The 14,514-nt window shown below is 48.2% G+C and overlaps 1 long non-coding RNA gene and 1 other non-coding gene across 2 annotated transcripts; both read left to right on the forward strand.

Moving 5' to 3' along the window:
- The first annotated feature begins 1,921 nt into the window (after positions 1-1,921).
- LOC138081925 (uncharacterized) lies at positions 1,922-12,816 on the forward strand. The gene is made up of 4 exons (XR_011145078.1): positions 1,922-2,054; positions 2,482-2,544; positions 7,609-9,550; positions 10,240-12,816. It is a non-coding gene; the product is annotated as an uncharacterized lncRNA (long non-coding RNA).
- Positions 9,857-9,978, forward strand: LOC138082472 (small nucleolar RNA SNORA26). The gene has a single exon (XR_011145101.1). It is a non-coding gene; the product is annotated as a small nucleolar RNA SNORA26 (small nucleolar RNA).
- Positions 12,817-14,514: the final 1,698 nt, after the last annotated feature.

Consider the following 14,514-nt stretch of genomic DNA (forward strand, 5'->3'; position numbering starts at 1 on the left):
GAAGGGATGGACATGACTGAAGCAACTTAGCACGCGTGCAGTGGCACAACAGCCTACTGCATAGCACAGGGAACTCCACTCAATATTCTCTATGGACCTCTACAGGAAACGAATCTAAGAGTCAATCTATGTACAACCGATTCACTTTGGTATACAACAGAAACTAACACTGTAAATCAACTATACCCCAATAAAAAAAATTAATAAAAAACAAAATGCTTGAACAGATTTTCATTTGTCCTCAGCATAAAACACAAAGTCTGCCAGGGGCTCCTGCATGGTGTGGCCCCACGCTTTTCTCAGGCCACGGTACTCCTACATCCTCAAGTTCTATTTGCACTTTGGGGTCCTTAACAGGTCAGTTCGGTCGCTCAGTCATGTCCGACTCTGCGACCCCATGAACTGCAGCATGCCAGGCCTCCCTGTTCATCACCAACTCCCAAAGTTTACCCAAACTCATGTCCATTGAGTCGGTGATGCCATCCAACCATCTCATCCTCTGTTGTCCCCTTCTCCTCCTGCCTTCAATCTTTCCCAACATCAGGGTCTTTTCAAATGAGTCAGTTCTTCGCATCGGGTGGCCAAAATATTGGAGTTTCAGCTTCAACATCAGTCCTTCCAATTAACAGGTCAAGAGCTTTCCATTCTATCTCAGGGCTCTATCACAAGCTGTTCTCTGTGCCCGCAGACCCCCAACTCCACTGGAGATGCCTACCTTGGTTAGCCATTCAAACCTAGGCCATTTGTTTTCCTTCCCACCCACTGCACCCACCTGGGGAGAGCAATGTAGCGAGGTGTTTTGAGGGGCTCTCTCTTCAAAATGCATTCAAATCCCAGATCCACCACTTGTGTGCTGCTCTATGACTTTGGAAAGTTATTGGACTTGTCTGGGTTTCTCTACCTATAATGTGGGGATGATTAAAAATATTTTGAGAATTAAATTTAACAGGTGATAAACTCTTAGAACAGTAATATAAGTTCTCATTTTGTATACTCCAATTTTATTCCAGTTGATTGCCAAGTTTGAGACCTGTCACCTAGGAAAGGTTTATAGTGCCTCTTTGCCCACCCGCCCCCATTCACCACCAACACTCCCCAACCAAATTTACTTATTGAACACTGAGAATGAGTGAACAGAAAGCATGAAGAAAGGCTGATCCTCCACGTTTAGGAGGGACCATGGAGTGAGCTTGTTCAAGACGACGAGGCTCTGGCCTCTAAGTTTACAGTTTTGCAGGACACAAACAAAACAAGCGTAGCTACGGGAAGGGGAATCTCTGGGTCAGCCAGAGCCTTCTAAGGGCAGTCCAGAGGAAGACACTTGGCCGAGAGAACCAGATTCACGAGCACCAAGGCCTAGGAAGGCGGCAAGACTCCTAGAGCACCCGAGTAGAACGCTCTGCGGAGGTTTGCCTAGTCCTGCCGCCGCAGAAAGACCTGCAGCATCCGGTCGAGCCAGAGACCGTCTGGCCAGGCCCGCACCGCCCACGTCCGGAGAATTCCCGGGATTGGCTGCCCGGACCGCCCTACCCCCGACCGTCCCGCCCCGGATGCCCTACTCGCGCCCCGCCCTGCCCCGCTTGCATTGTCTCGGCGCAGCACGCGCGCACCGGCCTCAGTCTTGCTGAATTGAGCGGTGAGTGTAGGTCGGTGCGGCGGGGAGGGCATTCGGCCGGCCTGCGGGCCGGGTAGGGCTGGGCTCGCCCCTCGTCCCCTCGAGCTTTGCCCGCCCGGAGCTCCACTGCTCTCGGCGGCCAGAACGCAGGGGTAGAGCAGCCCTCGGCGGCCTGGGAGGGACGGGCGGCGCTGCCCGTCCCGGGGCCGCTCGAGGCACATTGCGCCGCGCCGAGTCGCCAGGAGGCTTCCAGGCTGGCGGACCCGGGCGCGGTAACAAGTTTGCGCTTTGCTTCCCCAGGATGCAGCCGCGGCTACTTTGTAGCGGGGTCGGGCCCCACCAAGACTGCGGCGGCTACAGCGGATCTTGAACCAACCGTGGGCCTGGGGAGTTTATCTCCAGCTACTGCCGGCTGCAGCGGCCTGAGTACTAATCGCAGGTATGACCCTTGAAGGAGTCCTCGGGCCTAGAAAAAGATAATGGCATGAGCCCGGGACTTTCCCGCGTTGTCCAGACCTTCCCGCCCCCTGCTCAATCGCAAATGCCATCTCAGCTAAAGATTACCCAAAACGCCCCGCCTAAAACTTCCCGTGTCACTTCCGCAACCCACCCCCCACCCAAATACGCAGCCGCCTTGATCCTTCGCGCGCTCAGCCTGGTCGTTAGGCCACTTGTCCCCCCTCTTTGCCTGAATAAAGGTAACCTGTCTTCGTTGAGGTCGTTTTCCTTTATTCTTTGCCTCCTCCCGAACTACTGCTTTCATTTTTTTGGTGCTGAAACCCCGGAATGGGCGAGGCACTCGTGTCTCTCTCTACTCTCATCTCTCCTCTCTCTTTCCTCTCTCTCTCTGACGATCTCCGGAACAGGGAACTCTGGCCATTCGACCGCTCCGCACCCAACATTTCACTCACTCCGGCCGCTACATTAAGGTAAGATCCGGATAGTGTTCTGGAGGTACCCTGGTATACTGTCCTCTCTGGTCCTGGGGACCCCTGGCCTAAGGCCACTCTGTAACCGACGGTGGGGGCCGCTCCGCCTTGATACTGAGCTCTCTTCTCATAACTTGTTGTGACTACGAGTGACGACCCAAACTCAGAATAGGAGCCTCTGCTTGCCTCCCAATCATAGGGTCTGGCCAATCTATCCCAAAAGATTCCCCTCTGGCCTGCGTCCTCAAAAATCCCACACCACTCTTACTGAACTCAAGGCTAGCTGCTTAGAGCAGCTCTGTATGCAGATCTGGCCTCAGGACTAATCAGACAGTCAAAACCGCCGGCCTGAATTTGGCACATTTGACTTTTACATTCTTCAAGATCTAACCAACTTTGTAAAATGGCAAGTGGTCAGAAGTCCCACATGCCCAAGCCTTTTGGGCCCTTCAGAGCATGCCCTCCCTATGCAAATCCTGTTGCGTGAGGTCCTTCTGTGCACCTTGCCTCCCAAACAAAAGGACCCTTCTGCTTCAACCAGCTGCACATGACATTACGCACCCCTAGAGTTTGACTCTGCAGACGAGCCCCCTCCCTACCAGCCACACCATCAGCCCCCTCCTTCCCCCTCACCGAACTCACCTACTGACTCTGAAACCTCTCCTGAGCCTTTCTCATCCCCATGACCCCATTCCCCCAGTCCCTCCTCCCCACTTCCCAACCACCCTGCCACACAATCACGTACCCAACACGTTTCCCCTGAGAGTGGCAGGACCAGAAGGCCCCACCCGAGTCCACATGTCATTTTCATTGTCAGACATGAGCCAGATAGAAGAAAAGTTAGGATCATTTTCTGGAAACTGTACCAGGTACAGAAAAGAGTTCCTGAGGCTTACCCAGGCCTATAACCTTCACATGGAGTGACGTATATTATATCCTAAATGCCACTCTCAATCCAGAAAAGACCGGATCTGGCAAGCTGGGCCAGCCCAGCTGCTGATGAGGTGGTGCCTCAACTAGAACCTCACTGGACATACCAGCCCAGCTGCTGATGAGGTGGTGCCTCAACTAGAACCTCACTGGACATACCAGCCCAGTGACCCAGGCTTCAGGGGACTCGATCATGTGGTCATCTGCCTCCTAGAGGGCATGCAGAAAAATGCTCATCCATGTCAATTCTGATAAATCACCTAAGGGGCGGACGAGAATTCAGCCTTGTTGGTGCGCCTCACAGAGGCAGTCCAAAAGTATAACAACCTCAATGTCAGTCCGCCCCTGACATTAAATGCAAACTTCGACAACTAGAGAAGGGCCCCAAGATCTCCCCAAAGGGACCTTCTAGAAGTAGCCTTTAAGGTTTTCAATAGGAGGAGGCTAAAAAAGAAAAAGACTGAGAGAAAGGCTAAATATACCTTTTTGGCAGCAGCAATTAAGGGAAGAGATCAGCCCAGCCCAAGTCATCCCAGACTGGGGCTTAAACTGTCCCCCTCCCCGAACCCCCCAGCCCGGACCCTGTAACCAGTTGGGACACTGGTCAAAGGCATGCCCAAACCCACCGACCCACACCAAGGTGTGCCTGAACTGAGGCCAACAGGGACACTGGAAGGTGGACTGCCCCCAGGGACGCCCTGGCACCACTGGGGAGGTCCCCAGCTCTCCCCAAAATTCCAGCCCGACCCTGTGAGAGTTGGTCCGATGATGGAAACCAGGTTCCAGCCCCCCACCCCCCACCCTGGCCTGCATCCTGGACACAAGCTCAGAACTCAGGGTGGACGGGATAGTGGCTAGGAGAAAGGTCTCCTTTCATAGTAGACACTGGAGCTGCCTTCCCTCTCTTGATCTCCTACTCTGGCCCGACCCCAGACTCAGCTCACAATCAAGGGGGTCTCGAGTCACCCTGAGCCCAAGAATCAGCCTCCCATTACTCTTGTCAATTTAGAAACTTGACCCTCGAACACTCATTTCTCATAATGCCTCAGTGCCCCATGGTGCTCCTAGGGAGAGATTTGTTACCCAAATTAGGGGTGTCTATTACCATACGTCCTCTCAATGCGGTCTCTGTTCTACATGCCGATGGCACCTGGACCCTCCGAATCCCCTACTCCTGACCTTCCCTGGACCTACCCGCCATAGACCCCTGAGTCTGGGATACTGGTCACTCATCCATAGCCAAACATACCCCAGTCCCCATCACCTTAAAGGACCCCTCAGCTACAATCGTCCAACAACAGTACTCTCACTCTGGAGGCCCACAAGGGACTTAAGCCTATCATTGATTGTCTTCTTTAAGCCTCCATCTTAATTCCTACCCATTCACCACACAACATCCCCATTCTGGCAGTAAAAAGGAGACCAAGCTCTTGGGAGACTGGTCCAAGACCTACGAAAAATCAATGAGACCATCACACCAGCACTCCCAGTAGTCCCCAGTCCCTACGCCCTTCTGTCTGCCATTCACCCAACTACAACCTTCTTCACAGTATTAGATCTTGAAGACGCCTTCTTCACCGTCCCCTCTCCATCCCCTCTCCCAACCCCTCTTTGCCTTCACCTGGCAAGACCCTGAGACTCACGTTTCCCAACAACTAAAGTGAAAAGTTTTCTAAGGGTTCAGGGACAACCCGCACTTTTTTGGACAGATCCTTACAAAAGGATCTACAGACACTCGACCTGGCCCCTGGTCACCTCCTTGGTATGTAGTATGTAGATGACCTCCTTCTTTATAGCTCAACCTGAAAGCTTTGCCAAATTCCTTGGGGTTCTGGGGTTATTGGGCGTCCTGATCCAAGGCCCAGATAGCCCAGACAAACATCACTTACCTGGGACCCTCCCTATCCTACCAACGGAGAATCATTCCTCCAGGCAGAATCCAGGCCTTAAATTGACTGCCTGCCTCCAAAAACAAAACAGAACCTCATGTCTTTCCTCAGCCTCCTAAACTTTTTCTGTATCTGGATCCCCAATTTCTTTCTCATTGCAAAGCCACTTTATGAGGTGACCAAAGAGTCCCTAGATGAACCTCTCTTTGACCCCTCCTCACTGGCCTCTGCCATTCACCAGCTCACTGAGAGCCTCCTCCGAGTGCCAACTCCCCACCTACCAAATTATACCAGACAGTTTTTTCTCTTTGCCCATTCCAGTCAAGGACAGGCCCTGGGGCTTCTATGCCAGCAGGCTGGAGACACCTGGACTCCTATAGCCTATTTATCGAAACAACTTGACCTGGTGACCAAGGGGTGGGCTCCCTGCATACAAGCCATGGCTGCCATCGCCGCCCTGGTTCCAGAAGCAAACAAATTCTCTCGACGTGCCCCCCTGACAGTCTGCTCTCTACACACCCTCCAAGACCTACTCTCATACCAGGCTTTACTCCCTTTCCTCTTCCAGGATACAGACTCTGTGTGCCTTTTTTCTCAGTCCCCAGCTCTCGTTCTCTCCCTGCGCTCTCCTTAACCCTGCCAGTTTATTACCCATGCCTCTACAGCAGACCTTCCCCTACATCACTGTAGTCTCAAAATCCCTTCCAACACTTGACAGATCAGCCCATCTTAGACCCTAACACTCCATTACTGGTTCATTGATGGCAGCTCTCAAAAATCCCCACCCTTTGTGGTAGGATATGCCATCATCCAGGGAAACCTTCATCACAACCACGAGACACAGATACTTGACACCTCACCTGTGCCACCTCACACCATTTCCCAACAGGCAGAACTAGTAGCCCTCACGAAAGCTTTGACCCTGGCTAAGCATCTAAGAGTCAGCATCTACACAGACTCCAAATATGCCTATAAGAGTCACTCAAACATCCTGATACGGAGGGAAGGAGGGTTCCACACCCAGAAGGGATCCCCCATTATTAATTCTGACCTGATCTACAAACTTCTAGAGGCCGCACTCTTACCAGACAGCTTCCATCCTCCAATGTTGGGGATGTCAAAAGGGAAGTCTCATATCAACCTACAACAATGTCGCAGATCAAAAGGCAAGAGGTAGCCCTGTCCCATCCCTCCCTCCAGTCCCGTCATTTTAGCCTTGACTCCATCCGAGCTTCCCACCACCAGAGAAATTCCCTCCTATCTACACTCACCGTTACATCCTTCGTCCAAGGTACTCCAACAGGTCATCCACAACCACTTCCCCATATCTACTGCCGACCAAAAATATTTAGATGACCTTACCCATTCCTGTCAGATATGTCAACGAACTAATCTCAATTCCAACCTTAAACCTACATCCTTTCCAACCCATCAGATGCGTGGCAGTCTCCCAGCACAAGAGGAGCAGACAGACTCTACTCATATGCCCCCAGTTCGGAGAGTCAGTACCTGCTGGTCCTGTAGACACCTTTTCGGGATGGGTAGAAGCATTTCCCACCAGAAACAAAAGAGCCCACACTGCAGCCCAGGCCCTCCTCACAGAAATCATCCCCAGGTTTGCCTTGCCTTCATCTCTATAGTCTGATAATGGCCCAGAATTCATGTCTAAGGTCACCCAACAACTTGTCCAATTCTTACACATCCCCTGGAAATTTCACATTCCATATTGTCCCTGGTTCTCAGGGAAGGTAGAAAGGATGAACAGGATAAGTAAAGAAACTCAACCAAATTATCCCTCGAGGTGCATCTAGATTGGACTAAACTATCGCCAATCATTCTCCTAAAAGTATGAGCTTTGCCTAGAAGACCCCTTGGGCTAAGCCCCTTTGAGGTTACCTACAGAAGACCCATAAACCCTCCCGGACTTCCTCCTAAAACTCCTCCCATACCAAACTCCCTATACTCCCCTCTGCTAGCAGAACTAACTCCACAGTGCCCCCCGGAAATACGTCAACCACAGCTTGCCTGCTCCTAACCCCCAAGCCCCCTCACCCCTTCTACAAACTGGGGACATGGTCTATCTGTCTGAAGATCCCCAGGGTGACCTAACCCCAGAGTAGCAGGGAGCATTCAAAATCATCCCCCTTACCCCGACTGCAGCTAAGCTCAAAAAGGTCGCTTCCTGGGAATGCCTCTCTTAGCCTAAAACGGGTTGACTCCAATCTTGCGCTGGTCTCCCTCACAGGGCCCACCTCCTTAAAAATCACCCGGCGACAACCTCTGTCGATCATCCAAGAAGACACTGAATGACCTGGACACTCACAATCCACAGCTGTTCCTGACCTGACTACTACAAGACCTCTGGACCAGTGTCCTGGCAGGAACCTCCTTCAAAGACCTGACCACACTAGTGTCTCAACTGTGGCTTAAGGGAACCTTCTACAACCTAACTCCAGACGAAATTTATTTCTTTACTCTCATCCTCTACATCAATCTACATCCTGATTCGTCTTCCCCAGATTCAAGCTACCACGAATTTGGGGCCTTCCACCTCTCGCCGGATTGGCCTCTCCCCATCTCTCTAGCCATAACTGTACTCTTAACCTTAGCCCTTGCAATAGGCCTAACAACTGTCTCCCCTCTAAACTGGTCACCCATCCTCCGTCTCTTCGTCAGTGCCGCCTATGCTGTCAGCTACTGTATTTTACTCCTCGGATTCTATTTCCTCCACATTGTCTGACTACCAGACCCATGACTCCCCTGTTCCTTATCCTTGCTATGCTCCCCAGCCTTCTGGCTAGTTCCTGCCCTTGCAATGAAATTCATTCCTATGTCCATTCCTCATGTTATAACACGGCCCCTAAACCATGCACCATGAACATCGGGGCGGGAAAGTCCAAATCCCTACTCACTGTTAAAGTACAGAAGACAGGGAGTGCCGTGAACAACTGCTATAAGCCAAATGGAAAAGACATATGTTTCTATCCCACTACCCACTGGGGGTACTCAGATGGGGGAGGGGCACAAGATCAACAGCGTAAAAAGAACCAAGAACAGGTTATAAGAAAACTAATCTCCCAATCGGGCAACCCCTGAGCCCGATAGACGCCCAGACCACCTTTCCCAATTACGGCCCCTCCTAAATCCTTCTGACAACTGACACCTTATCCTCCTTAACTCATTCCAATTCTTCTAGAACACTCACTACACATCCCAGTGCTGGATACTCATGTCTTCCCCCCCAACCCTTGGACCTTGCATCTTGGTCTTTCTGACCCCAGGTCTTAGCATCTAAAAGACAGAGAACAAGTAGCTGATCCACAGGTGAGACATTCCCACAGGAAAAAAGGGGCTGTCATGGCCCGCCTCCTGATTGGGACTGGCATAGCAGCAGCTCTGGGCACTGGGATTGGGGGCATCTCGACCTCAGCCCATTTCTACTGCAAACTGTCCCAGGAACTTAGGAATATGCAACAGGTGGTGGAGTCCTTTGTTGCAGTCCAAAGGCAAATAAACTCATTGGCCCTACAAAATAGACGAGCCCTGGACCTTCTCACCATAGAAAAGGGACGGATCTGCCTTTTCCTGGGAGAAGACTACTGCTCTTTTGTTAACGAAACAGGCATAGTCCAGGGTAGGGTCAGAGAACTTAGAGACAGAATCAAAAGGCCACAAAAAAGAGTTACAAAAGCTTTCCACTCCCAGAAGCGTGTTCCAACTGGCCCTCCCTTGGTTGCTCCCTTTCTTGGAACCATTAGTACTTATTATCTAACTCCTCTTATTTGGCCCCTGTTTCTTCAATCTCTTTCAAAGGTTTCTCCAAGACCGGATTCGGGCCATCTCTCAAGACCAAGTCAAAGACCATTCTTGAGAGCCTCACCTTAATATCGGCAAAAGGAAACCCTCGGCCCTAGAAAGATCCTCTGTTCCAGACCCTAAAACCATCGCCCCTATCCAGCAGGAAGTAGCAAGAGAGATACGGCGCCCTTTTCCCATCCTTTTATGACTTCAGGGTCTGTAGTGGAGGCCTCAGGCCTAGAAAAAGAAGATGACTACCTCAAGGGCCCTTGCTGGACCACGTGACTTCAGGGAAAACAAAACTGAACTTTGCCCCACTCCAGTACTCCAGGCAGATTGCATCAGCCTGGAACTTTCCGCCCTCTGCTCAACTGCGAATGCCATCTCAGGTAAAGATTACCCAAAACGCCCTGCCTATTCCTTACAACCCTGTCCTTGAGTGAAAGTAAGATGACCCAGGCCGGAGCATGTGGCTAATGGCGACCAGAGGGTTCCCAAGCTCCATGCAAAGGCTTGGACCAGGCTCTTCCTTAATGTTAAAAGAAATGGACGTTTACTGGCTTCACCCAGCAGAAGAGCTGCTTCTAGTGGGTTTTCGGACTCGGCTAAAGAAACTGCTGATGTCCACGGATATTATCAAGAGGAGTGTAGGAGATTGTAGAGAACCCTGTGAGAAACCCAGATTGCCCTTTCCAGTGCCCTTTTGAGGCTGACGCAGTGCCTTAAGAGGCTAACACAGGAGGGTAAAGAAAGTCTCCATAAAACCCAGAGAAGAGATTTTAGAACTCCTCTCTGGATCCTGTCTGGAGTCACAACTGAACCAGAAGATTAAGTCTTAGCACTTAGTAGCATGTGTATAGTTAATACCAAGGTCATTAAATTTAAACTTGACCTTCAGTTTGACAGTACTTTCAGGCCTGATTTTTAGATTCCCCTGGGGGTCCCATCTAGTGTATTCAAAAATACAAGGCAGTTTGGGTACTTTGGTCGCCTCTGATGGTGGAAAAAGATCTAATGATGGAACACGTGTACAAATTTTCTATTCAAAAAGGTAATTTTAAAACATTTATTTTTTTAGGTTGAAAACTACAGGTACAAGCCATTGAAGCCAGAATGCTCTCTGATGCTGGTATTTTAACTGACCTACACCAACTATATCATTCTGCAGTGTACAACACCCAAGTGCGTCTAATGAGGCCAGCTGTTCTCACGTAACTTGTAGCAGCTATGGATCTGCACTGGCATAGGAGTTGGGTCAGTGGGATAAAGCTGGTGGTTTAATTCTCCCAGCTTTATGAAGTGGGTAAAATTACAGATGAAGCAATAGTTCAGGTAGTGAATTAATATTCCATCACATGCATAGCCCTAAACAAGGAGCCTCATGTACCTTTTTGGCTATGTAAACTATGGAAAGTCATGTATCGCTCTTAAGATTTAGTGTCTTTGTGTAACAGCAGAAGTATTCAAATAGAGATTAGGCCATTTGGGGAGGGAGTTAGGATTAGAGACTTACTAAGAATATATGTCGAAATTTGGCACAAAGGGGCCATTCTTCAGCATGTTAAATGTTGCTGATGAATGTAGCACAGTGAGCTGTAAGAAGGAGTTTAAAGGACACAGTGATGCCAGACTGTTACAATTCTGAAAGTATTGGAGGTGATGGGAAAGTTTTCATATGGGAAGAAATGTCAGTGTAGCAAAATTAACAGCCCAGGAGGAGCTAGGAATTCTTCCTCTTGATCAGCACTGAATGTTCGCAAATACCTCATTTTCCAGAAATCTTAAAGGTGTTCACCTAGGACTCACTCTTAAAACATTGTTTTAGCCTCTCTGTAAACTTCATTTCTTTAGTATTCCATATTCTGTAAAATGTAGCCTCCTAATATAGGAAATGCAACAAATATGTTGTAAAAGCATAATTGCTAGAGGGAAAAGACGGAGGGAAATAGGAAAGGCGTGTGTACGCACTGTGAGTGGAGGACATAATTTCAGATAGAGCTGTCTGAGACTAACTACAGAAGACCTGAAAGGGCTGCAGAGGGTAACATGGTTGTTACAGTCAACCTTTGAGTAACATGGATTTGAACTTCATGGGTACCCTTATTCACAGGTATTTTCAGTAGTAAATACATTACTACATGGTTGAATTTGTGGATGCAGAGGGCCATCTATAAATTATTCACATTAACTCCTTTATTATACAAAGGTCAACTGTACATATTTTGATGAAGAGGATTTCAGGTAGAGGGAAAGCAAGTGCAAAGGCCCTGGGGAGGAAAGCAAAGTGAAGCTGCAGAGAAGTGGCCTTAAGTTTGTGTGCAGGGCTAGGGTGGATATTTGAGACCATTCTAAGATGCCAGCTTGCTTTCTGGCCTGTCAGACCTTGGAATGCTATCACTTAACCTACAATGCCCCCTGCCATCCATATACTTTCCCACGTTTCTATTAAGTGCTATCTTCCCTCCCCAGTGCTCTTATTCTGGATTTCTATAGCACCTTGTAATGCCGTTATACTTGGAAGCACATTTTGTAGTTTCTTGTGAGCTTGCCTACCTGCCCCTGCCAATAAAACCCATCTTGGTTTCTACCATATTCCTGGGGTCTGACTAAATACCTGGCATATTATAAGTTCTCAAATACTTAGCCTTAAAACCATGGTGACTATAGTACAAGGAGCAGTATCATTTATAATACTATTCCTGGTTGTGTGGAATTGTCTTATAAATCACACTGAGGTACGTGGCTTACTTAGGAGTGGGGCCTAGATTCAGATCCCCATCCTAAATGATCTCTGACCAGTACTTAACTTCAATTTCTTTATCTTTGGTGGTGGTTTAGTCGCTAAGTCGAGTCTAACTCTTAAGTTGATGATAGTTACTGGAGTTTATACACAGTACATCTAACTTCCTGGTTAGTAGGTACTTAGTAGTGCTATAGGATCATTTTGATAATACTGTATGGTCACTGTAATTTAGATCAAAATGAAAACACTGATACTTGATATTTATATGGTACTAAGATGCTGGCTTTAATGTTCATTAAAAAAAATAATAGAGTACCTGCTATGGGCCAAGACCTATTTTGGGTATTGTGAACAAAGCACATCAGAGTATGTAATTGCAACTGGTCTTTGACGGAGGCCTCCGGTGTATAGGCCTGTGACTAGTTAGCATTTTGGTGGAAACGGTATTTGGTAGACTAAAGGCCTAGATGAAAGTCTGAGGGCACTAGCAAAGTTTCCAAGGGTAACCACTGGTTGCACAAGAAGCTTCACTCCAATGAGCCCTGCTGGTGGCTCTCTGTCCCTTGAGGAGTCACTTGGGCTGGACAGACAGGTGGAAACCTTGGGTCTGCCACAGATTTCCCCCTCTCCCAGGAAGCAGCTGCAACCCATACAGTCCTGTTCGTACGTTGGTTTTCCAAAATTTTTTTAAGTAACCAGAAATTTGTTCTTTAAAATTCTACAGTCCATGCAGGCTACAGTCCATGTGGTTGCAGAGCCAGACACGACTGAGTGACTAAGCACAGCACACAGGTTGCAACAAGTATTGATACTGAATAATGGCAGCTTCATGCTAGAGATTGGTAACAGATGGGCAGACCCAAGTTTCTGAATAAAAAACTTACGAATTTCAGTATTCTTGTGGGGCTATCACAGTCAATAAATAAAACATTATTGAAAAGATCATGTGTTGTTTACATGTTGTCATTCACAGTAATGCCTTTTGAATCTCATTCCTTTCAAAGAAGTTAGGATCAAAACTCACCATAGCAAGTTGTAGACCTGAATAGAGTGAAAGTATAAAAAACTCCCCACCATTCCTTTCTTGCTGACAGATTTGAATACCTATTTTTAATACTTGCCACAGCAAAAAAGCTTCATTATTAAAAGTGAATATTTCTGCCTAAAAGTGGCCACTCTTTGAGATATTCCCATGATCTCTGGCCTTATTCCCTGATTCCCTGGAGGCTCAGAAGGTAAAGGATCCATCTGCAATGTGGGAGATGTCAGTTCCATCCCTGGGTTGGGAAGATCTGGAGGAGGGCATGGCAACTCACTCCAGTATTGCCTGGAGAATCCCCAAGGACAGGAGCCAGGCAGGCTACAGTCCATGGGGTAGTACAGAGTTGAACGCGACTGAAGCAACTTGGCATTCCCTAATTCTGGTGCAGCCCTATTTTGGTTAGACTTCCTACAGGATCATTGCCCACAATAGAGTTTGCTAGGAACTTCCCTCAGGTGCACGTTTCCTTTCAGGATGAGTCTATATTAATTTAGCTTCTTAACTCATTTTTTTTTTTTTTCTTAAATTGACTTTCAGCAAAATTCCTGACCCTCAACTGTTCGTGTGTAATATGGGTAACTGCAATATCCTTGCATCGTCCTGGGTTTTATCTCTGCCTTCAAGCCTTTTATGCTAGTCAGAGGCTTGCTCTTGACAGTACTTCACCATAAGTTATATTTAACATTTCAAGGGTCTCGCAGATTTACACTTAGCTTTATACAAAGCTTAATACAAAAGTTTTGCTCTAAATAATGATTCGTTTTTATGGTTGAAAAACATTGTCATCTACTCACAAAATTAGCTGGCAACCTAGAAAGCAGTGTGGTCAGCTGAAACGTTGTATAAATAGGCCAAATGCATAACAAGAGAATGGATGCTGTTGTCTACAATCTGCTTTCAGTTCTTTTTGAGTATATACCAGGAGGTCGAACCTCAACATTTGCTATTTTCTACCACTTTCCACAACAGTACGTGAATATTCAGGTATGTACAGGGCTCAGTATTCGAGATCCCCATTTACCTTTTACCCGTTTCTGGGCCATGCTTTTTCTGCAGTGAAAACAGATTTAGCCACAAGACTTAGTATTAAGTGTAAAATACTTGAAGATAACTTTGTGTTGTTTGCCAAGTGCAAGAATTCAATACATATTGACACACCTCATTACTGCTTTAAGTTTCCATTAGAGACGACCTTCAAAATGTAGATGACTTTACCCTCACTTAACTATCTGTACAGCAGCCGAATAATCACGAACTAGAAACAGGCTGGAACAAGAACCGACCATTTAAGCGAGGCGGTTCATTCCTGTTAAGCATTCTATCTCACTGTCCCGCGAGCACTCAGAGAGCCACAAACTCATCCACTATTTTTAATGCAAATATCCCTTCCGAGGCCGCAAACCGTTCAGTAGACGGAGCGAGCGTCAGTGCCCGGCAGGGCCCAATCAGGTCGCGCTTTACTACCTTGGGTTCCTCCCGCCAAGCGGCAGCAGAGCCGCGCCAACAGCGAATCTCCGCCCCGCGGAGAGGAAGGCAGGGAACCACGAGGGAACACCCAAGACCGGGCG

The sequence above is a fragment of the Capricornis sumatraensis genome, chromosome 7, assembly GCF_032405125.1.
Source record: "Capricornis sumatraensis isolate serow.1 chromosome 7, serow.2, whole genome shotgun sequence".
NCBI lineage: Eukaryota > Metazoa > Chordata > Mammalia > Artiodactyla > Bovidae > Capricornis > Capricornis sumatraensis.